This window comes from Diabrotica virgifera, chromosome 7 (genome assembly GCF_917563875.1).
Source record: "Diabrotica virgifera virgifera chromosome 7, PGI_DIABVI_V3a".
NCBI classification, from domain to species: Eukaryota; Metazoa; Arthropoda; class Insecta; order Coleoptera; family Chrysomelidae; genus Diabrotica; species Diabrotica virgifera.
The window spans coordinates 52,376,279-52,404,011 of NC_065449.1; the positions used below are offsets into that span (position 1 = coordinate 52,376,279).

The window sequence follows — 27,733 nt, forward strand, 5'->3', positions numbered from 1 at the left end:
TGTTTTTAAAACTTTTCTGCCTCCTAGTACTTTTTCGATAAACCAATTTTAATCGAGATGCGGCTTCTTTTTTAATATGTTTACATACAAATTTTATGGGGGTTTTGTGCCTTTAAACTCTCCAAATGTTTGTGTACGTTCCAATGAAACTATTATTGCTGTACCATTAGTTAAACACAGTGTTTTTAAAACTTTTTTGCCTCTTAGTATTTTTCAGAGAAGGCACCTTTTATCGAGATGTGGCTTCTTCTTTAATATGGTTCAAGGTATACCTCAAACTGTAATTTATAAACAAATTTTCATATTATTACCAAGTCTCTAAAATCGTACTTAACAGTAAACAAAATATGTGGTGGATTTGACAAAATATTCAAAATATCTCAAAAAAAACTAACTTTTCGAAAAAGTACTAAGAGGCATAAAAGTTTTAAAAACATTGTGATTAACTAATTGTGCCACAATGATAATTTAATTGGAACGTATTGGAATGTACACAAAAGTTTGGGGGGGGGGGGGTTTAAGGGAACAAAACCCTTTAAAATTTTTATGGGGTACACAAATTTCACTATAATTTTTTTAGATGTTCCTATCATAGGAATGTCACATGTCCGTTTTCAATAAGACACCTCAAACAGTGTTCGATCTATTGAAAAAAATCGATTTTTATTTTGTAACTTCAAAGGGCTGTAACTTTTTTTGGTGCACATTTGTACTAAGGTAAGTTAGGTATTTTTAGTTCCACAATATGTGATTTAATTTATGACCTGTATTTTTGTTACACCCTGTATATTGATGAAGGCCTTAGACAATGGAAGAAGAAGTGCAATGGAATGGGACTACCTATAGGAGATGCGAAATTGTAACTGCACAGGAGAAGGAAGATCTGGAATATATGGCAAGAAAACTAATAGAGGAATATAGAAAGTGAGGCCTGGAGGTGAATACCAAAAAAACACAATATCTATGCGTAGGACGGGAAGAAACGGAGAACCTGAACCTGGAACAGGAGACAATTACAAGCTGCAATAAATACATATATCTGGGAATAAAACTAAATAGTACAGGACGAAACGAAGAAAATATTAAGGAAAGGATAGTAAAGGAAAAACAGGTGATAGGAGCCATGAATTCGGTACTGTGGCAAAAAAATATAAGAACAGAAAATAAAAAGCGAATTTACAACACAATATTAAAACCAGTTTTAACCTATGGAGCTGAAATCTGGCAATTAACCAACAAGTACAAAGATAAATTACTTGCCACTGAGATGGATTTTTGGAGAAGGTCAGCAAGAAGATCTAGACTCGAATACATAAGAAACGACGACATTAGACAACAAATGGAAATAGAAAGAACAATCATAGATGACATCGAAAGACAACAGCTAGTTTGGTACGGATACGTAAAACGAATGGACGAAAGGACAATCCCCAAAAAGTGCTAGAATGGAGCCCAACAGAAAAACCAAAACGAGGAAGGCCAGCAACTACATGGATAAAGAGCATCTCCAAGGCGATGTCTGAAAGAAATCTAAGAAAGGAAGACTGCTACAATAGAAAGGAGTGGCGATTAGGAACGGAAAAGCGTAGAACGGTATAAAACCGATATAATATATAAGATTTTCTTGCGAATCGTACAGAACAGAATAGAAGATGGGACGAGGTCACCGGTCAAGAACAATTCAGCTTCAGGAAAAGTATAGGGATACGAGAAGCAGTATTCTGTCTTCAAATTCTGACACAAAATCAAAAATGAATAACCATTTTCAATTTCGTTGCAAAACGAAAATACAGCCGGATCATATTCTAGTCCAATCAAAGAATGAAGCAAGCACCTCTACCGGTTTCGAAACTTATTAGTCTCTCATCAGGAGGCACATATGCTGCTCTCTCTGATCCAACCAAAACAAACCCCGGCGTGCAGTCACGGATTTCAACGAAAAAAATGGCATAGATGCCCTAGCGGCCACTGCTAGCAAAAGACTAAGTTTTAAATCCAATGGCATATAAAACAACATAATGTTATTATACATCCCACCAGACTGAAAACAATGGGAACCTTCTCTGGTTACACCTCCAAAGGCTTCTAAAATTTGCAAGCCATAACGGATGCTGAGACTAAGGAAGATGAGGGAATTTTACAATTTATAAGTCACGTCCCATCTGCTCAGAGCGGTAAAGTTCCAACGAGAATGGTTCCCTTCGTACTCCAATCAGAGTAAACATGTAAATAAAAAATGAATAATCATTTTCAATTTTCTGCAAAACGAAAATACAGCCGCATCATATTCTAGTCCAATCAGAGAGTGCAGCAAGTACCTCTACCGGTTTCGAAACTTATTAGTCTCTCATCAGGAGGCACATATGCTGCTCTCTCTGATCCAACCAAAACAAACCCCGGCATGCAGTCACGGATTGCAACGAACAAAATGGCATAGATGCCCTAGCGGCAACTGCTAGCAAAAGACTAAGTTTTCAATCCAATGGCATATAAAACAACATAATGTTATTCTACATCCCACCAGACTGAAAACAATGGGAACCTTCTCTGATTACACCTCCGAGGCTTCTACAATTTGCAAGGCATAACGGATGTGCCTCCTGATTAAAGACTAATAAGTTTTGAAACTGGTAGAGGTGCTTGCAGCACTCTCTGATTGAACTGGAATATGATGCGGTTGTAGTTTCGTGTTGCAACGAAATTGAAAATGGTTTTTCATTTTTGATTTACATGTTTACTCTGATTGGAGTACGAAGGAAACCATTCTCGTTGGAACTTTACCGCACTGAGCAGATTATATTTATAAATTATAAATATAATTTACGTTAATTATAAATTGTAAAATTGCCTCATCTTCCTTAGTCCCTAACCAGAGAAGGTTCCCATTGTTTTCAGTCTGGTGGGATGTAGAATAACATTATGTTGTTCTATATGCCATTGGATTGAAAACTTAGTCTTTTAACACAAAAATTCAAAGATCAACAGGCAGACCTTTTTGTCTGTTATATAGATTTGAGCTGAACAAAGTGGATACTGAAATGGAGACCAAGAGATGATACCTACCGAAGAAGAGATCGTCCACCAACACGTTGGACTGATGATCTAAAACGTTGTCATAGGAATCGGATGCAAGCGGCACAACATCGAAACAGCTGGAAAATTATGATGGAGATCTATGCCCAGCAGGGGATAAGAAAAGATTGAATGATGAATGATAGATTTTGAAAAGCCGTTCGACCGGGTGTAGCTCAGGACCGTGATAGGTAGATTTAACAACATCGGAATCGACATAATAGGTTTTCAACTTATAGAAGCTATTTATTAGAATCAGACAGCAATCATAAAGATCAATGGTAACACGATAAGGTCAATTGAAATGCAACGAGGTGTCAGATAGGGTTGTGTGCTACCACCGATGCTCTTTAACGTTACTGTGAGGTAAAATTTGCAAACGCTTTATCGCACTCTTCAGACGGTATCAGGATAAACGGACAAAGAGTCAATAACATCCGCTATGTAAATGACACTGTTTTAATTAACATTGATTCTCCAGATACTGTTAAATAGGGTCACTGAGAGTTGTGAAAAAGTGGGGATGAAGATCAATACTGCGAAAACCAAAGTTATGAAAATATCAAAGAACCAAAATTTACCCCTTCCAAGTCTTAGGGTATTAACAGTAACATTAATATCAGTCTTAGATGTCGTTTTCTGTATTGATTATGTATGGTCAATATTGTTGTATGGAACGGAGGCCTGGACTCTCAACACATCGCCGATAAACAAGTTAGAAGCCTTTGAAGTCTGGCCTTATAGAAGGTTCTTGCAAATACCTTGGACAATTGGCACCTCTTTTTTTTCTTCTTCTTCTTATATTAGGCCTCTTGACCTGCATGTTCTTAACCGATTTTGAGCTTGTATTCATAGCTGTGATGTTGACTGCCAGCTATGTCGCCACCTTTTAAAGGGCCTTCCTATTGGTCTCTTGCCTGTTGGCTTTAAATCTCTGGCTATACGGGCTATTCTCTCGCTGTCCATTCTGGTCACATGCTTCCTATCGTCTATTCTATCTTCCCCTCCGTACTATGTCTTATATATTTCAGAGATCTCTTATTTTGTCGTTCGGTATTCTGTCTCTCAGTGTTTTCCCAGTTATTGACCTCAACGTTCTCATTTCTGATGTTCTCAATATCCTCTTGCTTTCTGCTGTGTCAAATATTGTTTCAATCGTAAGCATCATGGTCGGTGTTACACATGATTTGTATATGCGTACTTTCCATTTCTGCCTCATATCTTTACTTACCCAGATAACATCTTTCAGACATCCTGACATACGTAATTGGTTTTATTTGCTTGCTTTCGGGCGATTCCGTTGCTAATTACTATTTTGCATCTTATGGGTTCCCTTGACACTACCAGGGATTTGGTCTTAGCTGTTGATGTTTTCAAGCTTCATCGACCAAACCAACGAAAATGTCCTGAGGAGAATAGGAACAAATAGGGTGCTGCTAAATAAGATCAAAGTTAGAAATGCTAGGTACCTAGGACACCTAATGTACAAGTATATACAAGTAATATACAAGTAATATACAAATACCTAATGCAAAAAGTACAGCCTCGCTTATAGACCAGTAAGGATCTGTTTTTAGGTGGATGTGAGAGGCGGCATTCAAATTTTTGCGGATAAAGTTAGGTGATAACTTCGTTAATAATAATTGAATTATGCTTCTTCTCAAATATGCCCGGAACATTAATAAAAAAATAAAATATTTAAACATTTAAAAAAAATTCGTTTTTTTCTACTTCTTTTGCGTGCAAGTTGCGCAAAGCGACACCTATTTCTACGCTCTGCACTTTTATTCGCACTTTTAATTGTATTGACCAATTACGTTAGTCCTGGTTGCTGGATAATTGTCAAGGCCATAGCCCAAAAAAATAATAAGAAGAAAAAATAAGATTCAGGTTATGTGATGAAAACGTAAACAATTGTATGTAGTAAATAAAATTAGTTGTTAAAATGCAGTACTGCAAGCAAAATACAATTAATTAAATTTACCTTTATATAATAATTGTATATCATATCAATATTGTGGAGCAACATATAATTTTTCTCTTTCGCTGACAGTAGATATGAAATGTACGTCAATTTGACAATTTCAATTGACAATATGAATTATTTAAGAAAGTTGCAATATTTCTCCGCTATTCGCGCACGATCGTTTCACGTATTCCTTCCAAGTACTTGCACATCGCGAATAGTAATAAAACAAAGATAATTAAATTTTCTATCAGATGCGATTGGTTAAAAATGTCTTAATTTATCACCCTTGCATCAAAATAGCAATAAATATAAACTAAGTCATTATTCAATGATTTTTCACCACTTAGGTTACACTTGGAACCTTCCTAATTCGCTTAGAAAATTTCTGTAATGTGCCAAATCCGTACACCAAATTTCATTAAAATTGACTTACTAGATTTTGCATAATAATTTTGCCATCTAAACTTTTTTAAAAAATTAAAATTTTTAAAATCTTGCACAACAAAAACTAGAATATACAAAGATTTGTCAATTTTTTACATATAAAGAAGTACTCCACCTATCTAATGCACTTTACAGAATTGAAATCGGATTATTTAAGCAGCCTCAGCAATGTTTTAAAGTTATAAACAATTTTTTGGCTTATAAACAAATTAGTGCTGTGGCCAGGAGGGGGTGCTACGGGCTCCTTTATTTAGATGGACTTACTCAAGTTTTTTTTTATGTATTTTGACCCGTAGAACACGAATTTTTTTGGTAACAGTTGATCCGGATGTCGATAAGATTGTTATAAACAAAGAACTTGAGGAATTACATAACATCGATTTTTCGCAAAATAAAACATTTTTTTGTATTTCTTGGGTAATTCTAAGCAAAAAAAGTTCTTACAAGTTTTTTCGTAGGATGCATAGTTTTCGAGATAAACGCGGTGGAACTTTCAAAAAATCGAGAAACTGCAATTTGTGAACGCGAATAAAGTTTGATTAAAAAATAAAATAGCAATTCTGCTGACAGAATTTGAAAGTTTAAGTCAAATTATACCGGTTATTTGCATTGCATTATTTGCAATTATTGCAAATATTGCATTATTTGCAATTATTTGCATTGCTAAAAATTAATTTTTTTATTATTAAACAAAGCTATTTGTTTATAAGCCAAAAAATTGTTTATAAATTTAATACATTGCTGAGGCCCCTTAAATAATCCGATTTTAATTCTGTAAAGTGTATTAGATAGGTAGAGCACCTCTTTATATGTAAAAAAAATAGCCAACTTCTAAATGGTCTACTTTTTGTTCAGAAAAATTTTAAAAAATTTGAACTTTTTTAAAAACGAATAAAATAAAAAATGTATACCATTTTTATTCAGTTGCAATGCGAAGGCAAAACAATCTTACTTTTCAATTAGAATACGGAGTGCAGTCCAGTCCCTTGAATCGCGATTTTCGGCTCTTATTGGAGCCTCCATCGGAAGGAACGTAGGCACTGTTCTCCATGTTATCGTATATCATGTCGTATATCATGGAGAACAGTGCCTACGTTCCTTCCGATGAAGGCTCCAATAAGAGCCGAAAATCGCGATTCAAGGGACTGGACTGCACTCCGTATTCTAATTGAAAAGTAAGATTGTTTTGCCTTCGCATTGCAACTGAATAAAAATGGTATACATTTTTATTTTTATTTTATAGTCGTATTACTCCGTAGAGTAACTAGGTGCATTTTTCGGTTGGAACTTTACCAGCTGCAGACGGGGGATGTGAATTGCATAGTGTAGAATTCCCTCCCTCTCGTCTTCACTGCAGCATCCATTTGACTTGCAAATTGTAGAAGTCTTGGAGGTGTCACCAGGAAAGTGTACCAATAAGTTTTCAATTTAAAAATCTTTTAGTAATATTTTTGATATTTTCAATATTAATAATTTACTATTAGGATTGAAAACCACTTCGTCTTTTTTAAAAACATTTAGATTGCAAATTTATTATGCAAAATTTATTAGGTCGATTTTAATGAAATTTGGTACAAGTGTCCACTTACCAACCACTTACTAAGGTTCTAAGTGCCACCAAAGTAGTTAAAAAATATTGAGTAACAATAGACTTATTTTACCCCCTTATTTTGTATTTATTGCTATATTGCAGAAAAGGTAATACCTTAAGACATTTTTACCAGTCGTATATCATACAAAATTCAATTATCTTTATTTTATTGCTCTACGACTTTGTTCCAAAACGAATCGTTTTAAAGTCATAAGCAAAGAAAGCAGAAAAAAATCGATGTTTTTCAAAATTTTTAAATATTCTTATTTTTTTATTAATGTTCCGGGCATATTTGAGAAGGAGCATATGCCACCTCGCACATTCAAAAATAGACGTTTTTTCACAGATCCACCCTGGTCTAAGAGGAGTGTTACATATACAGAGTGTTTCATTAAAAAACAAAAGTTTGTTTCACCCTGTCAATATGGGTGGCCCGATATATTTGAAAATATTTTTAACATATTTATGATCCTATGTATGTAACTTTTACCTAAACTGCCTAAGTTCTTTGTATTTTGAAAAACAACATTACCTGTAGTGTTGGTTACTATTTGGTAGCTATTATTTTTTATGAAGGGGCTGGTAGCGCTCGTTAAAGGTATGGAAATTTAATGGCGTGTTCTATTGTTGATAATGGGAATTGGGTTCAGGCGCACCGAAATGAATGGTCATTTTATGCACCCGACCATATATGTTATAATAGACCTTCCTCATTGAGCGGTGCAACCTATAAATTGTTAAAAATAAACACATTTTATGTTATCGTAATGATTAGTGTATATAAAAATTACTGAAGGTGTCACCTAACTTTATCTGCAAAAATCCGAATGCCACCTCTCACATCCAAAAATAGACGTTTTTTTGCAGATCCTTACTGGTCTATTAACTGATCAGCCAGGAATATATTGAACGATAAAGAGGTCACGGTAGGCACCAGATTTCATAGCTTAAAAATATCAGAGATTGGACCGGCCTTAATGCAACATCTTAATTTAGAGCCGCATTGGAGGGAGACAGGTTTGCTAGTGTACTCGCTAAGTACTCCAGAGAAATAAGCTAGATATAGACCATGTTCGGGTCACTCAAAGATATAGGTAGCTGACTACTTTTTTAGTTATTGTAGACCTATAGGAAGAAAACCTACCTATTTCCTGCCTAGAGTTCGCGTCCGTCTTTTATTTATTAACAATTTAGTGCAAAAAACGCGATTTTTTCGATTGTTTGCACCCCATTCAAGAGCTAAATAGTTGACATAAAATTACAAAATTTTTATTAAAACTAAGTCGTTATACTTGCTTATTTTGCTACGAACCAAAACTTTTTGCTGCAAATTTAAAAAGACAAGAACTCAAAACAAAAAGTAATTTGGTTTGTTAAGGATAAATTGGTTTCTTTGCATATTAGTCTGTCTTTACCAAACAAGCGGCAATACTCTAAATAGGTTTTATATAATAATTATTCTGATTATTCGCTTGACACAGATTACGTAAGCAAACCAATGCAAATAGAAAACATTTGATATCTGGCAGATAGTGGGTAAGTAAATATTTTTAATAATTAAGTGACCTATAAAAATTAATACTCCAGGGAAATAAGCTAGAAATAGACCATGTTCGGGACACTCAAATATCCAGATAGCTGACTACTTTTTTAGTTATTGTAGACCTATAGGAAAAAAACCTACCTGTTTCCTGCCTAGAGTTCGCGTCCGTCTTTTAATTATTAATAATTTAGTGCAAAAATCGCGATTTTTTCCATTTTTTGAACTTCTTTCAAAAGCTAAATAGTTGACATAAAATTACAAAATTTAATTTGTTAGAACATTAAAAAACCTTCAAAATGCAGATTTTTAAAAGTCAAAAAGTTATTTTTGTTGCTACGCAAAGGGCAAAATAAGTGAAAATCGTTATTTGTTAATAACTTTTACTAAAACTTCCTTAGAAGTTTAGTGTTTAACCCAGAGTTGGGTATTAGAGTACTTAAGGGGGGGGGGGTATGGTTTGAAATATTTAATTTTGTTTATTATTTCAAATAAAAGTGCATACTTTCAAGAATGCTCTCTGAAAATTTAAAAATAATCGGAGTAAAATTACCAGAGATACAGGGTGTTGAATATCCCTACCTTTTTCTAAACTGCTTTTTCAACTGCGGTGGACATTGTAACTGAAAAACTACTCGGCCGATCTACCTGATATTTTGCACAGATTTTCTTTAGACATTTCATTAGGTAACAACGTCGAGATATTTTTCTTTTTTTGCTTATTTTTTGTTCAACAATAATAAATCTGTTGATTTTCACACAATTTTTGCCATAAATTTCATTTTTTTTATTTCTGAGTGATACCAAAAATTCAAAAATCATTAAAAATAAAAAAACTCGACGTTGTGACCTCGTGAAACTCATAAGCTAACTAAATCTTTTTGAATTTTTTGTTTCGTATGATCGAGTGTCGAGTTCTGATGTCCACCGCAAAATCCATTTTTTTGTGAGCTGCCTGTCAAAATTTGTCACCAGTGGCTTATTTTTCAATATTTTAGATTGCATTCTTTTCTAAATATTCTTTGAAATGTACTTAATATGCTTATTTAATTTAAAAATAAAATAATTGTACCATAGCTTCGAAAAAATTCACAAAAATGTGCTTGATTTGTTGATTTCAAACCATACCCCCTATTAATTAGTTTGAGGGTTATTCTATTTGTTTATCCCAGAGATCTTTATTTTGTAATAACATAAGACAGAAAATAATAAAGATAGGGCAATTCTGCGTACGCCAAATAAAAGTAGAAAACTGATGCTATCGAAATGGTACTAAAAAAAGTTAAAAAAATTATCTAATACATATAGTCAAAAATATTAATGCCCCAAATTTTTGAAATTTTGTAGTTTATAAACATTTAGAATAACTTTAAAAATATTGCCCGCAGAAAAAATCCTTATTAAAAAAGCTGGTATTTAACACGAATTTTTAAAAATGTAGTTCAGTTGGTGACTATTCGTGGTACGTGAAGGGGGAGCTGGGAGCCGACAAATACACGAGTTCAAAAACCAATAAAGGCAACTTAAAACTCCTATCATTTTCTATATCTCAGGATCTACTGAATATATATTTTTATCGAATTTTTTTAATGTATATGTAATTTTTCTGTATATTAAAAGTACATATGCAATTTGTCTACACCGAGAGAAAAAAATTCTTGACATAAAGAAACTTTATTAATATTTAAGAAAGATCGACTTGGCATATTGCCTAAGAAATATATCTTTGTATGTAAGATATAATTTTCTAAAATATTTCAAATAAATTCTACTATAGCCAAAGAAATATATTTTAAACATGATTGAACTATCACTTTCTGGCAAACTTCAAACCCATGTATCGGAAAGAAATTACACTTAATGTTAATTAATTTTATTAGTCATAAAAATATATTTTTTACACATTACAAAACTATTCTTTCTGAGCAATAATATTTCTTAGTAAGGAATATTATTATTTTACTATTAATAATTAATGTATTTAATGTTAAGAAATATATTTCGCAGAGATAAACGTATATTTAGAGTTAAGTTAATATTTCTTGAAAATAAAGTGATATTACATACGGCGAAATAAATCATTGTGTTAAGGTAAAATCATTATTTATTAATAAAACAAGATATAAAACGTTATTATTACATACAAATATTTTCTCCACTCTTAAACCACTGGCTTCTACACAACAATAAAAGGATGGAAAGGCAAATCCAACTTCCTCAAATTTTCCTTTTTTTGTTAATAGCACTTTGTATATCAGCAATTCACTAAAACAAAATCGTTATGTAGAAAGAGTAAACTTACTTTAATAAAATTTTTTTTATAAAGATATAGATATTTATTTTGACAAATTTAGGAAATACAAAAAAAAACAAATACACGGCCCCACATAAGAACTATTAATACTAATAATAATCAATCATATTTAGTTCAAACATGGCATTATTTAACCTACACATCTTTGTATATTTTTTTCTTTTTGTTAATGAAATATTAATTGTTTATCTGTATAATATTAAGTCACACAATAAACATTGTTTAGCTAAAACAAGAGGGAAAATACAACCAATGTAAAACATTGAAGCAGACATAATAATATGTAATTTTCTTAATTTTTATAATCTAAAAGAGACAGCATACCTAATCATTAAGAAATTTTATTACGAGAAAGTATTATTATTATTAGTTTACATCTAAGTCATTTAATACACATTAACTAATTCACGGTTATCGGCAATAACATTTCTTAACCATAAACATATATTTCTTTTAGACTAACTGATTCCTTTATCTCAAATAAATTAACAGAAAACATCCTCAGCGGCTCAGCGTTGCACCCGCCATGTTTGATATACCCATGTTGTATTGTATATTTTTATAGAAGACGATACATTCAAGAAACCTATTATAGTTGATACATAAGTATACACATTTTTAAAAAGGTACTTACATGTATGAAGTTCTACCATTTCTGGAAGGCCCCGCAGTTGGTTAATAACTCCTTTCTTAATATTGTTCTGAAGCTATATATTATATCATTATGTCCCAGTTTTAAATTGTGACATATTTCCCAGTTAGAATAATAAGCTCCTTTATTTCAGAGTCGTCCATCATTATACCTAAAAATCATATAAAGATACTATTATGTTTCTTTTTTAACCATTCGGATACGCAACAATATTATTATTACATCTTAAATTACTCAATTTACTTTTATTTAATACCTATATATGTACGTACCTTCAAAATATCCGTTAATTTTTAAAGAACACCAATAAATCTAAAATCCATCTATATGAACATGAACATATCACGCCATCTTGACAAACACTGACGACTAAATCATAATTAGTTAATCTGCGCAATTCTTTTGTGGAAGAAAATCTCTTTGCAAGTAACATTTCGGCATTAATGACAAAGTTTTTATTTTATAACCACAGTTACCACAGAGGGTATTTCTGAAGAATTATTTCTTGTGGTTTAAAATATTTATTTGACTGCAAGAAAATTCCTTGTTCACAAATATAAATATGGAATAACTTAACATTATATTTCTTATACTACAAAATATTTGTAGTTTTCAATTTAAGAAATAAAAACTTTAGGATAAGAAAATTAAATGTAACCATTAAGAGGCTACAGTAGCGAGCAACAGGTAGCAGCAAACGCGTTCCAATATTGCGGCTCTAATTTTGAATATTTTGTCGAGATATTTGGCACACATATTCGTAATATAATAAAGAATGGCGGTACAGAGCCCAATTTTAGAAATATGTTAGTACGTGGAAATTACTCTATAACTAAATAAAATATTGAAAAAAGGAGCCTGTACCGCCATTAAGAAGAAAAAAATAATAAACTTTCTTCAAATAAACTTTTTTATCGCATGCCTAGATTTTGTGTAATCTTGGAACTACTAAAATTTTTTATTTCTAACAAGAAATCGAACATATTATAACTAAATAACTAATTAGGCAACATAGAGAAATTATCAGTGTCATTTTGACAAACCTGCGTCAGATTTTCTCTAATTTGTTCTGTCATCTTTATTGATATCAGTCCAGTGCAGTAGTGTGTTAATTTAAGAATTCGTTATAGTTGTTTCATAGGAAAATAGTGTTTATTGATAGTTATATATTATATTTTTGTTGTTGTTGTATAAGTTGTTGGCCTGTTTGAAATAATAGATTGTTGTTAATTGTGTTTTAGTTCAGTTCTATGTAGGTAGGTAAGTATATTTTACGTAAAAACATTTCGAATTCTAATGCGAGTATAAATATTGCGAGTATAAAGATTTAAGAGGATATTTTATTTTTAACATAATATCAATAATTTAACGAAATGGGAAAAGTTAATCAAACGACAAATAAAGCGAATAATTCCAAGAAAAAGTCCATTAAAAGCCGTGCCAAAATTATGAGAACATCGAAATTGGAGCCACCACAAATTTTAACAATGTAAGTACCTATGAGAAGTAATTTACTGTTGTCATACATAAAAAAAGTGTGAAAAGTTGTTTCCCATGAAAATGAAATTCGTAATAAATCTATGTTTAGGTACAGAAATCCTGACTACAGTACAAATGCCAATTTTTTTTAGGTAGATATTCATAGTCCTGTCGCCAAGGGGGTACAACGGCCTCCTTTATTCAGATGGTCTTACCCAAGATTTTTTTATGTATCTTGACCCGTAGAACACGAATTTGTTGGGTAACAGTTGATCCGGATGTCGATAAGATTGTTATAAACAAAGAACTTGAGGAATTACATAACAGCGATTTCTCGCAAAACAAAACATTTTTTTTTTGTATTTTTTGGGTCATTCTAAGCAAAAACTGTTCTGACAAGTTTTTTCGTAGGATGCATAGTTTTCGAGATAAACGCGGTTGAACATAAAATCGAAAAATTGCAATTTTTGAACCCGAAAAAATTTATTTTTGCTAAAGGTGATACAGTAGCGATCAACAGGTAGCAAAAACGCGTTCCAAGATTGCGGCTGTAATTTTGAATATTTTTTCGAGATATTTGGCACACGTATTCGTAATAAAATAAAGAATGGCGGTACGGGGCCCAATTTGAAAAATATATTAATATGTGGAAATTACTCTGTAATTAAATACAATATTAAAAAAACGAGCCTGTACCGCCATTAAGAAGAACAAAAAAATACAATTTCTTCAAATAAACTTTTTTATCCGATCCCTAGATTTTGTGTAATTTTGGAACTACTAAAATTTTTTATTTCATTAGTAGTTCCAAAATGACACAAAATCTAGGCATCGGATAAAAAAATTGAAAAAAGTGTATTTTTATAAAAAGTGCAGGAGCTAACAATGCCGAGGAAGATCTATCAGGCTGCATCTCACTTCCCGCCTGTCCAGCACGGTAAAATTCCAACAAAGCTTAGTTCCGAATACTCAGATTACGAGTAGAACTAATCAAAATAATAAATAATCATCCCATGAAGTACGACTTAACCTGGTAGATTTCCCTCGGCCTTCTTAGCTCCGGCAATTCGTTGGCTTGCAAATTTTAGAAGCCACAAGCCACGATTGGTTTAACCAGAAGACTAGTTCTAAGTTTTATTTTATTTTTGATATTGTTAATATTAGAAGTAAAACTTTCGTTCGTCTTTAGCAGATACCGCCACGGCATTCATGCCATCATTTCGTTGTGAACCGATAACGGTAGCCCGAATTTTAGTAGTTCAAAGAGAATGAAATATGCACCTCTGATGGGACCCTAAGAAGGGTTAAAGGGTGTTCTAGAGTGCCTTTGGCGCTCTATGAACTAAATAAAATAAGACTGCTCTCGTTTCGCTTCACAATGAAATTATTATTTATTATTATTTTTTCGTACAAATACCTATGTTAACATAAAATTTTCACCCATTTGGGTTTATTTTTATAAATATTTATTTACTAATAACAAAATTGTTTTCGGTTACTTCCATTTAGCGCGCCTATGAGTTAAATTGTCAATAATATTAATCTTACATAATGTCAAAGATTACCAATGTTGTCAAAGTTTATGATACTATCTCCCGAAGTTATATTTTATTGCTACCTGTTGATCGCTACTGTTTACTCTTAATGCATTTCTTAGTATTGAAGAAATTATCTGTAAGAAATTATTGTGTTGTGTTTAAAAAACTCGTTTCTTTATATGTGAACCGGTATGTTTAAGTAAATAGGATATGTTAACTTTTAAGAAATATTGCTCAAAGAAATCGGTGTTTTAGGAGAAAAGAAATTGTTCTCTCGGTGTAGACATTTATTAATTAATAAACAGTCTAATTTGTTTAAACAATTTGTGAATAAATAATGTTTTCCCAAAAATCCATGATTTTAATCATACTACCATTATTAATCATAGAAAAAGTTAAGGTATACTTTAATAAATAAATTATCTTCATAAATAATTACCTAATAAAAATAATTTATTTATTAAAGTGTACTTTAACTTTTTCTATGATCATTAATGATACTATGATTAAAAAAAATAAATTTTTGTAAAAAAAATATTTTTTCCAAGAATTGTTTAAACAAATTAGACTGTTTATTTATTAATAAATTTATAAACAAATTGCATATTTGTAATGTACGTACCTACATAGAAATTAAATACAAATTAAAAAAAGAAAGATCAAAATCCATTGAGTTGATCCGGAGATACAGAAAATAGTATTAAGTATGAAATATTAGTATGTATTAGTATGATATTTTAACTCGGTGGATATGTAGGTTCCCCCTAGTAATCGTTTGAACTACATTTTTGAAAAATCGTAGAGTTTGCTCTGAAGGTAAATTGTTTGTGCAAATTTTTTAAGAAAAAATACAAATCATGTTATTTAAAATGGCATTAAGGAGATTCCTTAAATATTATAAACAAATTAGCTGTGAATTAAAAAAACACATGGCTAACTTTGTCCCAAATGAACCCAGGCTAAATTTTTTTACTTGAAAATTCGGTTAAAATACTAGCTTTTCGAATAAGTATATAAAAAGCTTGTTTCTACGGACAACATTTTTAAAGCTATTCTAAATGTTTATAAACTACAAAATTTCAAAAATTTGGCATTAGGAGTTTTTACTATAATAATTAATTACTTTATCTTTTTTTAAGACATTTTGATACTATCTATCACTCTTCTAATTTCATTTGGCATACTCAGAATTGCCCGATCTTCATGATTTTCTGTCTTATGTTATTGCAAATTAAAGGTCTCTGGGATAAACAAATAGAATAACTCTTAAACTAATTAATGGATCGGTCTCAAATTTTAAGGGTGTGTTAAGTACCTCAATACCAAACTTTGGATAAAACACTAAAGTTCTAAGGTAGTTTTAGTAAAAGTTATTAACAAATAATGATTTTCACTTATTTTGCAGTTTGCGCAGCAACAAATTAAATTTTTAACTTTCAAAAATCGGCGTTTTGAAGGTTTTTTAATGTTCTAAAAAGCTAAATTTTGTAATTTTATGTCAACTACATTTGAATGGGATGCAAAACATCGAAAAAATCTCGATTTTTGCACTAAATTGTTAATAATTAAAAAACGGACGCGAACTCTAGGCAGGAAACAGGTAGGTTTTCTTCATTTAGGTCGAAAATAACTAAAAAAGTGGTCAGCTACATGGAGCTTTGAGTGTCCCGAGAAAATTCTTATTTCTCTGGACTAATGACCAACAACCACTAAAGGAGATAGCACCACAAGAAGAAGAACTTGCGTTGGTAGAGGTTTATTTTATACAGTGGAAGTTCTACATTGTACAATTTTGTTTAGTGTGATAATTATTAGTACTTCGTCCCAATTTTTCGTTACATACGTAGGGAGTTCGAAATATTTTGTAAGAGATTATATCCACTCATACTACGTGGATAATAAAATTACCTATTGCAATAAAAATAAGATGGTCGACTTATATGAATTTTTTGTGCAATCATGTTAGGTTTTGGCTGGTATGTAATTTAGTGCAGTCACTAAAGGTGGATATGAACTATTACCTCCGATTTAATTGAACCTCCTTTGATTTGCATGAAAATTGGTGAGTGGTTAGAGGATATCTCAAGGAACAAAGGTGACATGGTGCCAACTTGCGTTTTTACGCTGGTGGCTGATGCCACCCCTTCCCTGGGGTGAAAATTATTTTATTATAAATAACCCCATAATTTGATAGAGGGACAAATTCTAAGCAAAATTTGTTATATAAAGTTATTAAAATAAATAAAAACTTATTGAGTTATTACAGATCAAAGATTTTAATTTTTCGTGAGAAAAATGCATGTTTTTTACCGGTTTTTCATAAATAACTAAAACATTATGTTTTTAAAAAAACGTTATTATTACCAAAATTGAAACTAATAAAAAATGAAATACACTTACTAGAAAAAACTTTTTAATGTTAACTAAAAGTGAGTTATACGTAGTTTAATGTATATTATTTTCGGAGAGTACCCAAATCTAATTATTCAAGCTTAAATAACGGGAAAATGATGCAGTTTATAACATAAACTTATTAAACATTTGTCAAAGCACTTAAAAATATCTATCAAATTAGTCACCGAACAAGTTGATAGCTCACAATAAAACACTGAAAAACGTTTGTTTTTCTATACTTCCACAAAATTTATTACAACTATGTTATTACTACAGCTGTTTCGGCAAAGTGCCTTTCTCAAGTGATATATTTTACAATGTGTTTGCCTTTTTAAGTCTTTAACTGAAGAGGTTGAGGAGTGGGGAGCTGTTTGTCTCGACTTGGTCATTCAGAATTATATCTGTATTTTTCAATTTATTAATTTCCATTGATTCTAAAAGTGATAGCTTAAGGCCTTTATTTTGAATATGTAGAATTTGAAACTCTTCATTGAAAGAATGATTATGATCTAGAAGGTGAAGTGCGTATGTAGAAGTGTCTGTTTTTCTATTGTTGAAAGCCCTTTTGTGTTCTGCTATCCGTTTGTCAAAAGTTCTGCCAGTTTGACCGATGTAAGTTTTCGGACAGTCACCACAAGTTAGTTTGTACACACCACTCTGTAGTTGCTTTCTCTTTCGGCTTTTATTGTTTTTAATATGTTTGCTTAAGTTGTTGTTAGTTCTGAAAGCTGGTGTTATTCCTTTCTTTCCTTTTTTATGTATCACCAGCTTTCAGAACTAACAACAACTTAAGCAAACATATTAAAAACAATAAAAGCCGAAAGAGAAAGCAACTACAGAGTGGTGTGTACAAACTAACTTGTGGTGACTGTCCGAAAACTTACATCGGTCAAACTGGCAGAACTTTTGACAAACGGATAGCAGAACACAAAAGGGCTTTCAACAATAGAAAAACAGACACTTCTACATACGCACTTCACCTTCTAGATCATAATCATTCTTTCAATGAAGAGTTTCAAATTCTACATATTCAAAATAAAGGCCTTAAGCTATCACTTTTAGAATCAATGGAAATTAATAAATTGAAAAATACAGATATAATTCTGAATGACCAAGTCGAGACAAACAGCTCCCCACTCCTCAACCTCTTCAGTTAAAGACTTAAAAAGGCAAACACATTGTAAAATATATCACTTGAGAAAGGCACTTTGCCGAAACAGCTGTAGTAATAACATAGTTGTAATAAATTTTGTGGAAGTATAGAAAAACAAACGTTTTCAGTGTTTTATTGTGAGATAAAATGAACTTCCATCAAGTAACGGTCGAATCCATCAATTAAGTTGATAGCTTTTAAATGTATGCTCCAAAAATTTTTCAAAATTTATCTTTTAAACATTTTTCCAAAAAATAATATTGTTTTTTTTTTAAATAACTCCGTTAACTTTTAACGATATCAGGTTCATCTAAAAACCAATTGAAAGCTAATTATATAACGGCTATTAATCCACGTTAAATTAAATCTTTTAAACCACTTACGATTTTAAAAATAAATGCTTAAATGGCCCCGGTTACAAGGTTCTCGCAGCAAAATTTAAGCTTTAAACGTTTCTCGATTATTTTTTACCTTACAAAAATAATAAAACAGGTAAAATATTTGATACAGAAAAATATAAAATTTGGTTTTATACCATTTTTTACGTATATTGAGTATTTTTGGAGTTATTATCAAAATAAAATAAAAATTACGATAATTGTAAAAATTCTGATTTTATTAAATTATATCTTTTTTTCAAAAATACGCATTCTAAACCGGTTAAAATTGTTGAAATCATTTCTTGTTATAATATAAACAGATTCTTGTAAGGATTATTATAAATTTTAATTTTTGTGGAAATGCCGTGTGTTTCATTTTTCACTTTTTTCTAAAAAATTCGAAATGGTTCTCTTATTTTCATTATGACTTGCCTAATTTTAATGCTATTTACTTCTTCTGGGACCGATTTAATAGGTCTCCCAAAGTACTTTGATAAGTTTTTAGCAGGAATATTTTACAAAATGCATCATTTTCCTCTTATTTAAACTTGAATAGTTAGATTTGAGTACTCGTCGAAAAAAATATATACATTCAATTATCCATAACTCACTTTGAATTAACATTAGTTTAGTTCTTTAAGTAAGGAGTGTATTCAATTTTTTATTATCTTCAATTTTGGTATTAATAACTTTGTTGTAAAAGCTTATAGTTTTTGAGTTAGAGGTGAAAAACAGCTTTAAAACATGCATTTTTTTACGAAAAAATAAAATCTTTGGTCTTTAATAACTCAAAAAGCGTGGATTTATATTAATAACTTTATATAACAAGTTTTGCTTAGAATTTGTCGCTCTATCGATTTATGGGATTATTTTTAAGAAACTAATTATCACCTCCGAGAAGGGGTGGCATCTACCCCCAGGGTAAAAGCGCACATTGGCATCTTGTCACATTTGTTCCTTGAGGTATCCTCTAACTACTCACCAATTTTCATGAAAATCGATGGAGGTTCAACGAAGTCGGAGGTGAAAACCTTCAGTGACTGCACTAATTATGTTACTTGAAAAATTATGTTATTTTATGACAGTACGAATTAATTTGAACATGGGTATTTGATTTGATATATAGTTGAGTTAATTATTTGCGTCTTTAAATACTATAACCTTGACTATGTTAAAACTTAAAACTAAATAAATGTCAAACACCATTGTTATCTAATCTTTGTATTGTATAAAGTTCAAACTTTCCAAACGATTGAAATAATTTCTAACCCTTAATTAGTCACATAAAGTGTTCAATACTAAACGTCAACAGTCAGGTGCAGTCTCTTTGATATAATAAAAAAACTGTAAGTGTATAATCAATAATACATTAAATACCTCAGAAACGATGTTTGTCCAAAATCACTTTGTCCAATAATTTGAGATGTAAGGTGTAGGTGTTAAGCGCCTAATTTGCTATATCTTGTTGAAAGTATACGAGATATTAATAAATTATTCAAAAACTCAATTGAAACTGCCAAATTTTTTCCAATTTAAATTCGGAGCGATTTTAAGGACGAGTCATCGGCGCCTCACATTGTGGTTGATGTGTCAGTTACCCTAAGTTGTGGTTATGGGATTAACATAGATGAAACTAATTGTTTATCTATAGTTTTAGATGTAACATGTAACAGTTAATATATGTTAAGTCAAAAATTACAGATGTTTGTTAGTTAGACGGGCATGTATCGTCCCGTTAGCCAAATTATTCCGATTTGATTTTTTTGGACAAGCTTACTCAAAAAGAGTTCCTTATTAGGCCAATCAAGTTAGGTTTTTACTAGACATAACGGAAAAGACGAGGTTTGACAATTGAAATGTGTAGTATGAGATATTACAAAAAGACTACCATCTTTGGATTCATCAATTTTTTAGTGGAACATTTTTTAAATAAACAATCAAAACGTCAAACTTAGTTTTTTACTCATAACTTAAAAACTTGTTTATTTAGAAATTTGACGTCCACATGTAACTTTCTCAGAAAAAAAGATACATCGAATGAGATACGCTAAATAAAAATCGGTTAATAAACAAAAAAGTTATTGCAAAACGGATGACAAAATCACTGTTTTTGAATATAGTTAATAACAATTCTATTGTTTGTTAAAATACGTTTTAATATACCCAAAATTGAGGGCACTATGGTGTTTGAATGGTGTGCAAAAAATGGTCCAGATCTGTTAAATAGTTTTCGTAAAATTGAATTTGTTTTTAAAATTTTTTGAAAAACGAGCTAATTTCTGAGGCTGGTCCAGTTAATATGGCTGAATGCATCTCAATAATCAGGAACTCATTTCCTTTGTTAAGATGTATACTAACAGCTTATGAAAAAAAAAGTAAAAAAAAAATTACAAAAACAAAATTATTTGTTAATAAATAGCAGTTTATAAGCTTATAAACAATTACAATAATTTCGTAGAAATTAGATCAAATTAAATAGCAATAAAAAATACTGGTTAAAATACACAACTTTCAAAAAAAATTTTTAGGTCCTACGACCCTTGGGGTCTGAGATAGCCCCTTTTTTTGAAAAAATCACTGTTACGTTAATTAACAACACTAAGAGCTGAAATTAACCAATCTTTTATAAGAAAAGTCAAAGTTTTTAACAAAGTTTTTAGTAAGAAAAAATGTTAAAAATTGTTTAAATAGTTAAATAGGAGTGTTATAAACACAGAGTATTTTGAGTTCCGACTAAAGTAAAAAATAGCGGGCGTAGTCGACTGATTGAATAGTGGGCGCGATTGGCGACCGGCATGCGGCAGCAACTATTAAAATTACGTTATCCCGACCACAAAAATCCACTTTAAGGTGAATGACAAATTTTCGTCATTCCTTATGTTTTCGAGGTCTCTGAATCCGAATATGGAGTTAATTTTTTTCTAGAATTAGTGGAACATGTTCAAGAATCAAATTTTATGCAAAAATGCGAAAAATCAATTTTGATGATTTTTCAATTTTAACTCACTGTATTTTTGGTCGCTGTACATATTTCCTTTTGAAAATTTTACTGTGTTATCTTTGAAGCATTTAGATAACAATGAGATTTGTCCAAAATGACTCAACACGCTAAAAGAGAAGTTGTTAATTTTTAAACATTTTGTCGTCAGATTTCGTTAGTTTCATGTTTACTTAAAAAAGTTGAGTGACAAACTTTTTAGTTTATAATTTTAATTAACACAGAAATAAAATATAATTTATGAAGAAGTTTTCCAAAAAATTTTAATTTAAAATATGCAAGAGGAAAAATGTTATGTGACTTTATAGACGAGCGGCACACCCCAAAAAAAGCTTATTTCTCGAGATACTGATACTAATTTTGGTCATACTTTATATTTTTGATGGTGCTCAAAACTAAAATTAGGGTTGTTTTGAATTTTACGTGGGGGAATATTATTAATATCGCAACTTTACCCTAAAAATAAAAAAAATCACGTTTTTTTTAGTTTAATTTGCTACAACTCTGTTCCATTGTAATAATTTTTTCTGATATTTTTATAGTATATATTTCTCACCTTTCTGAAGACAATGGGACCTGCTTCAATATTTCTGTCTTGCCATAAAGAAAGTTATAAATTGTTTGAAGTAAAAGGTGCAGATTCTTGAATTGCAAAGTTTAGTCGCAAAAGTTGAATAACAAAATTTGAAATTTAGCTGTTTAATTAATTTTAAGTTAAAATCTAGAGTAAATAGAACAAAATGTTTTATAGAAAAAAAGTGGTGTACCTTTTAATTTTAAGAAAAACGTGATTTCATGTTTTTTTATTTTTAGGGTAAAATTGCGATTTTGACAATGTTTCCCCATCTAAAATTCAAAATAAAACTCATTTTCGTTTTCAGCACCATAAAAAGTATAAAGTAAGACCAAAATTAGCCATTCACCACACCGTGGTTGATATCTCGAGAAATGAGCGTTTTTTTGGGGGAGAACCACGTACCACTCGTCTATAAGGTCGCGTAACTTTTTTCCTGTTGCATATTTTGACTTTGTGGCCTTTTTATTGTTATTTTTTAAATTTATTTATTTAAAATATAATTTTACTAAATAAATGTGCAACATAATAATATTCATAAAACTCAAGTTTCTACCAAAATATATAAATATAATATTAAGCTTCAAATCCGGTATACTGTCAATGTTAAAAATGGGCTGCAACGGTTTAGCGCTAGCGAATGCTAGTCCGCGAATTTATTCTCATTCGGCTGCGCCCATCATTTTTTTACTTTAGTCGGAACGCAAAATATTCTTTCTTTATAACAATACTGTTTAAACAATTTTTAACATTTTTTCTTGCAAGAAACTTTGTTAAAAACTTTGACTTTTCTTATAAAAGATTGGTTTATTTCAGATCTTAGTGTTGTTAAATAACGTAACAGTGATTTTTTAAAAAAAGGGGCTATCTCAGACCCCAAGGGTCGTAGGACCTAAAAATTTTTTTTTAGAAGTTGTGTATTTTAACCAGCTTTCAGTATTTTTTATTGCCATTTAATTTGATCTAATTTCTACGAAATTATTGTAATTGTTTATAAGCTTAAAAACTGCTATTTATTAACAAATAATTTTGTGTACATGTCATTTTACGTGTACATGTCAATGTACATGTCAATGTACGTGTACATGTCATTTTTTTTACTTTTTTTTCATAGGGTATTATTATACATCTTAACGAAGGAAATGAGTTCCTGATTATTGAGATGCATTCAGCCATATTAACTGGACCAGCCTCAGAACTTAGCTCGTTTTTCGAAAAATTTTATAAACAAATTAAATCTTGCAAAAACTATTTAACAGATCTGGACCATTTTTTGCACACCATTCAAACACCATAATGCCCTCAAGTTTAGGTATATTTAAATATATTTTAATAAACAATAAAATTGTTATTAACAATATTCAAAAACAGTGATTTTGTCGTCCGTTTTGCAATAACTTTTTTGTTTATTAACCGATTTTAATTTGGTGTATCTCATTCGATGTATCTTTTTTTTCAGAAAAAGTTACCTGTGAACGTCAAATTTCTAAATAAACAAGTTTTTAAGTAATTGATGGATTCGACCGTTACTTGATGGAAGTTCATTTTATCTCACAATAAAACACTGAAAAACGTTTGTTTTTCTATACTTCCACAAAATTTATTACAACTATGTGATTACTACAGCTGTTTCGGCTATATATCACTTGAGAAAGGCACTTTGCCGAAACAGCTGTAGTAATCACATAGTTGTAATAAATTTTGTGGAAGTATAGAAAAACAAACGTTTTTCAGTGTTTTATTGTGAGAAGTTTTTAAGTTATGAGCAAAAAACTAAGTTTGACGTTTTGATTGTTTATTTAAAAAATGTTCCACTAAAAAATTGATGAATCCCAAGATGGTAGCCTTTTTGTAATATCTCGTACTACACATTTCAACTGTCAAACCTCGTCTTTTCAATTATGTCGAAAAACGGCTAATTTTTTACTAACTTGATTGGTCCATATAACAAATCCACAGGTTGTCAGGCGGTGCCGAGGTCGAAAAATTGTTTAAACAATTTTTTTAAACAAATTCACAAAAATAATTTTATCATTTTGAATAAAATTATTTTAGATAATTTTATTTTTAAAAATGGCTCCTGTTATTTTTCTCTAAAATTGATTCTTGTCGAGTTATACGCGATTTAAAATTTGAAAAATGCGAAAATGGACATTTTCAAGGCTTAATAACTCGATTTAAAATTATTATTATGAAAGTAAAAAAGTGACCAAATCATTTATTAAAGCTCCTCCTTCAAGATCCTAAAGAAATTTTTGTCATTATTTTATTACAAAGCTGTTATTTTAAATTATTAACAATTAGCGCCATAGTCCAAGCTAGTCGCTCCCGTTTTGGGTGGAATTATTCCGATTCGTTTTATTTTTGCACAAACTTACTCAAAAAGAGGTCCTTATAAGCAATCCACAGAGTGCCGGGAGGTGACTCGGTCGAAAATTTGTTTAAACAATTTTTTTTTAAATCAAAAAATCAAGTTTTTTATAGATTATGTGGGTTGTTCTGAGCAAAAAAGGTCTCTTGTAATTTATCTCTAAAATTTATTGTCGAATTATACGCGATTTAAAATTTAAAAAATGCGAAAATGACCATTTTTAAGGCTATACTCGATTAAACTAGTATATTATGCAACGACCATATAATGATGGTCATTATGAAGCGAGTATGAGGGTTACGAAACGAGCCGTATGCGGCGAGTTTCGTATAGATAGAGTACGAGCTTCATAATGATAATTAAATGCAAGTTGTATACACTATTTTTCTATGATCATTCACAACAAAAACATATTCAAATTTATTAATTTTGTAACACAAATAAATTCAGTAGTTTGTCAGTTTGACGGTTTGTTTACATATTGAGAACTGTCAAAGCGTATGTATTTGACTCGCCATTGGTCACTGCGCGTGTACCACCTTTATCGCGAATGCCATGTCGCGATTCTATTAGTTAAAATCTGTATCTTAATGAAAATCTGTATCATAATGTAGTTCATTATGATATTCTTTTTCTCATGAGCATCTTTCAGTGCGTCACAGTTTTTCGATTTCTTTCTAACGCATTAAATTGTATGTGACAGAAAAAACGCACGTCGGCGATTACATTTCGTCGGTGCCATTTACAACATTTATTCTAGTTGTCAATAGATGGCGCTATAATCGAAAAAAAATTATTTACGAATTATATAATATATCTACGAATATAATCTGTACAATTTATAAAACACATGAAGTAGAGAATGTGGAAAAATCCCCTTACGAATATACGAATAATTCACACATCCGCTATTTCGGGCTGGGAAAAATTTCTTGAATAGAATCAAAGATCCAAACACCAGTTCTTAGAAATGTGTTTAACCCTCTTCAACCTCTCTGGGCTCATCAGTAGATATGAGAGGTTGAATATCTTCAGACACATTCCAATCAAAAAACAACATTCGAGACCTAGACATAGCAGGAGCGTAATCTACGCCCAATCTGACAATGACAGTCTCAAGTTTTAATTCCCTAATTACTTAAAGTAAAATATATGTTTAAAAACAAAAAAAACAAAAGATGTGGATCTTTGAATTTTTTCACATTCTCTATTTCATTTGTTTGATTTCGTACGAGTGGTCGTTAAACCAGTAACTTTGGATGTTTTGATCACTGAGTGTGTTTCAAAAAGGATTTTAGGGAGCCCAAGCGGGGATTTTTGCAGTTACTCGAGCGAGTCAGATTATTACATGGGAAGAAACCTAGTACCATGAAAATACAATTTATAAGACTATACAAATCAAAGAAAATACCATTTTATAAATGCAATAAACACAATTGATTTGTTTTTATGCCAAATTGCAAATAAAATGTGACAACTGTCAGATTTAACTAAAATGTCATGCCACTAAAATGTATATTATCACGGACTTACCTTTTTTCTATCATTTGTGACGCACTGAAAAATGCTCATGAAAAGAAGCATACAGGTAGTGACATCATAATTGATATATTATAGTATGAGAATAGAAAAATTATTATTATATAGCGCTAATTGTTCATAATTAAAAATAACAGCTTTGTAATACAATAATGACAAAAACTTCTTCAGGATATTGAAGGAGAGGTTTTAAACTTTGATTTGGTCACTTTCTGACTTTCATAATAGTAATTTCTAATCGAGTTATTAAGCCTAATGGCCATTTTCACATTTTCCAAATTTTAAATCTCGTATAACTCGACAACAATCAATTTTAGAGATAAATCATAAGAGACTTTTTTTGCTCAGAATGACCCATATAATCTAAAAAAAATTGTACAAAATGAAAAAATTGATTTAAAAAAAAAATGTTTAAAGAATTTTCCGACTGCGGCACCTCCCAGCACCATGTGGATTTGTTATAAGGAACTCTTTTTTAGCAAGTTTGTGCAAAAAAATTAATCGGAATAATTTACCTAACGGGGGCAACGGCACAGCCCCTTCTATTTTAAGTTTATTTTTCTCTGACATTTTATTTCAAAAAAGTTGTTTGCGATAAACAAATTAATTAACTAATTAAATAAAATTTAATGTAATTTAATTAATTTAATTAACTAATTATATAAAATTTAATTAATTAATTACTATAAGTAATAATTAATGAATCAATTTGAGTAAGAGAAATGTTTACCACTATATTACACGTAATATCAAGGTTGTAGGTGTATTTTTGCAATAGGTTATTATATATTATGACATTTTTTGGAAATTAACACGTCTGGGAGTTTCATCAGTTTTCTCTACTAACTAGTAAATTAACAAGCATAAATCGCCATTTTAAAGCTTTAAATATGTTTTTAAAAAGGCTTTACTTATTATGGTAGGGGAGCCCAAGCGGGGATTTTTGCAGTTACTCGAGCGGGTCAGATTATTACATGGGAAGAAACCTAGTACCATGAAAATATACCTCTACCATACATTGGCTCTTAATACAGGGGAGTTCGTTAAGGGAGGGCCGAAAAAAAATCTATCCTTAGAAAAACTCAAAATCGTCAGATTAAGATAAGGTAAGTTAAGTACATGCAAAACAGTGTATATTTCAAAAATCGGACGATTTGAGCGGGGTGTAAGGAAATGGGTGAGTCCCAAAGTTTCACAAGAGCAGAACGAGTATTTCGCGAAATGAATGACAGATCGAAAACTAAAAACTATGTGCTTAATATTTTTCAAAAATCTGTCGAATGATACCAAACACGACTTCCCGCGAAGAGGGGCGGGGGTAAATTTAAAACTTTAAATACGAATCCCGCGATATTTCGCGAAATGAACATCAGATGGAAAAATTGAAGAATGAACTTATTCAATATTTTTGAAAAATCTAGCGAATGGCACCAAATACGTGGGGGGTTACTTTAAAATCTTAAATGGGAGCCCCCATTTTTATTGCAGATTTTAATTCCTAACGGAAAAATTAGTAACTTATATTCGAGACATTTTTTCGAATTATGGATAGATGGCACTATAATCTAAAAAACGATTGTTGGAAACGGAAAATTAAATTAAAAATGGAAATCCCCACTAAGATGGAAATCTTTACTTAACTTTTTTTTGGTTTTGGGACCTACTCTTCACAACCCAATAGGTCCCCAAAGCGCTCGAGTGACTGCACATTTAGCATACTTTGCT

The 27,733-nt window shown here is 30.9% G+C and overlaps 1 protein-coding gene across 3 annotated transcripts in view; it reads left to right on the forward strand.

The window, feature by feature from the left end:
* The first annotated feature begins 8,473 nt into the window (after positions 1-8,473).
* LOC126888389 (juvenile hormone acid O-methyltransferase-like) overlaps positions 8,474-27,733 on the forward strand; it is a 54,410-nt gene continuing 35,150 nt past the window's right edge. Inside the window, exon 1 of one of the 3 annotated variants that reach the window (XM_050656596.1) lies at positions 8,474-8,612. The gene's annotated coding sequence lies outside the window, so the exon portion shown is untranslated. Of the gene's footprint in view, positions 8,613-19,719; positions 19,873-27,733 lie in introns of those variants that run through there. The other 2 variants (XM_050656595.1, XM_050656594.1) reach the window with 2 other exon arrangements.